The 2014-nt window shown below is 43.0% G+C and overlaps 1 pseudogene; it reads left to right on the top strand.

Annotated features, from left to right (window-relative positions):
* Positions 1-262: 262 nt before the first annotated feature.
* LOC147441803 (uncharacterized) lies at positions 263-925 on the top strand (annotated as a pseudogene).
* The last annotated feature ends 1089 nt before the right edge of the window (positions 926-2014 follow it).

The following is a 2014-nucleotide window of genomic DNA, read 5'->3' as shown; positions in this document are numbered from 1 at the left end:
CCTTTTATATGTAAGGTTTTAGAAAGAACAATTTAATCAAAAAATAGCGTGAGTTGTTTTGCTCTCTAACTGTGTCGAGCTCTCTTCTCTCTTCTCGTTCTCTGCATACCACGCAGCTCCTCGCCATGGCCCTCAAGCGGCATCCTCCCTAGCTCCAACCCCAACAACTGGTATCAGAGCCTTGCTCTTGGCGTTGGCTTCTCAAGACGCTTACTAGAGGTGCTTCTCAAGACGCTTACTAGCGGTGCTTCTCAAGACGCTCATGTCCTTACAGAGCCGAAGGGAGGCAGTTGTTCCTATACGGGTAGACGCACGCAGGCATATCGCCTATCAAAACGCTGCCAGTCAAAGGTTGAAGGTACAAAATCTTCATAGCATATCAAAACGCTGGAACTCCCTGGCAATTGAAGAAGGTGCTAGCATTGAAGGACATAGCATCTCAAAACGCTGCTTCCTAGGCACTGCAGAAGAGGTGACTCCCCATTCAAAGAGGGCAGTTTCGCAAGCATCTCAAAATGCTCTGCTTCTTGCAGCAGTTCTACAAGGCGGTGAGATCCTTGCATCTCAAAAGGCAAGCAGTAAAGGAACATTTTTTGGGCAATTTTCACAGCATCTCAAGATGCATATGTGTACCACCTCACAAGTGGTGCCAGTTCCCTATGGCATCTCAAAACTTTGTTATAGCATGGATGCAAAGGAGGATTGGGGGATTCTAAATTTTTGACAGGAATTCAAAAATTGGCACAAACAACATACCATATATGTGCTGAAGGTTCTTCTAGCAATTCAATGGTTTACATATGAGTTGTCCTCGAGAGACATGAAGAAGAGGATATTTTGGAGCCATGAAGTACCAGTTGTTGTCATGCACGAAGACTTGAATCAAGAACGTGGTATACAGATTCATCCTTGTTTAGTGTCCTAGATTTGTTATTGTTATGTTGTCTACACAATGACATATTTTCAGTCATAGTCTCTTTTACATTATTTGTTGTCAGTTATTGTCATGCTTGTCAGTTGTCATCATGTCAAAATTGTACGGGCTCTAGACACTGCCACACATGAGTGGTAAGACCTCCCATTTTTCTCAGTTCTCAGCCTATTTTTTTTATCACTTCTCATGAGGTTACTGGGTACACCTTAAACCCAAGGTTTGGCAGTGAACCAAAAACTCCATTTTTGGTAGCTAACTTTTTCTGACCTAGACCCTATCTGTTCAAGGGGGGGTTACTGATCTAGCACCAGGTTATGGATACACCAGAAATCCTTGGTTGTGAGAAAACCTAAAACTCACGGTTCACGAGTACACCAAAAACTCGAGGTATCTTGAGTTGCTTGCCCAGTTCGGGCTTGAGGGGGGGATTGTTGGGTTCAAGCCCTTGTCGGTCAGCCCGTGGGAAAAGCCTCTTATAGGCATGCAGTAGAGATCCGGTTAAAGTAAATTTTGCATGGCAAATTGCCTTTTATATGTAAGGTTTTAGAAAGAACAATTTAATCAAAAAATAGCGTGAGTTGTTTTTCTCTCTAACTGTGTCGAGCTCTCTTCTCTCTTCTCGTTCTCTGCATACCACACAGCTCCTGGCCATGGCCCTTAGGCGGCATCCTCCCTAGCTCCAACCCCAACAATTTCTATGTGGATCATCAAGCTCTTCTGTTCTTGATTAATAAAGTCATTATTCAAGGTAGGTTGATACGGTGGATGATGTTCCTAATGGAGTTTGAATTCAGAATTTTTCATAATCCTGGCAAGAATCATTGTGGAGCTGATTTTCTATCTAGAAGTACAGAGGGTTATTCAGAAGCATCCTTGAGGGATGAACCAATGGATGCTGACTTGTTTCAGCTGGAAGCAGGAGAATTACTTGACCCTGAATGGTATGATGTTTATCAATTTCTTCCTTAAGGTGTTTTCCTAGAGGACTGGAAGCAGAACCAGAAGAAATCTTTGGTCATCAAGAGCTTGAAGTTTTCTATCATCGGAGGGTCACTCTTTCGATTAGGTGTTGATGGTATT

This window comes from Adiantum capillus-veneris, chromosome 14, assembly GCF_014529385.1.
Source record: "Adiantum capillus-veneris isolate H3 chromosome 14, ASM1452938v2, whole genome shotgun sequence".
In the NCBI taxonomy this organism is placed as follows: Eukaryota; Viridiplantae; Streptophyta; class Polypodiopsida; order Polypodiales; family Pteridaceae; genus Adiantum; species Adiantum capillus-veneris.
The sequence above is the reverse complement of the archived record's forward strand: the minus strand, read 5'-3'. Positions and strand labels throughout refer to the sequence as shown.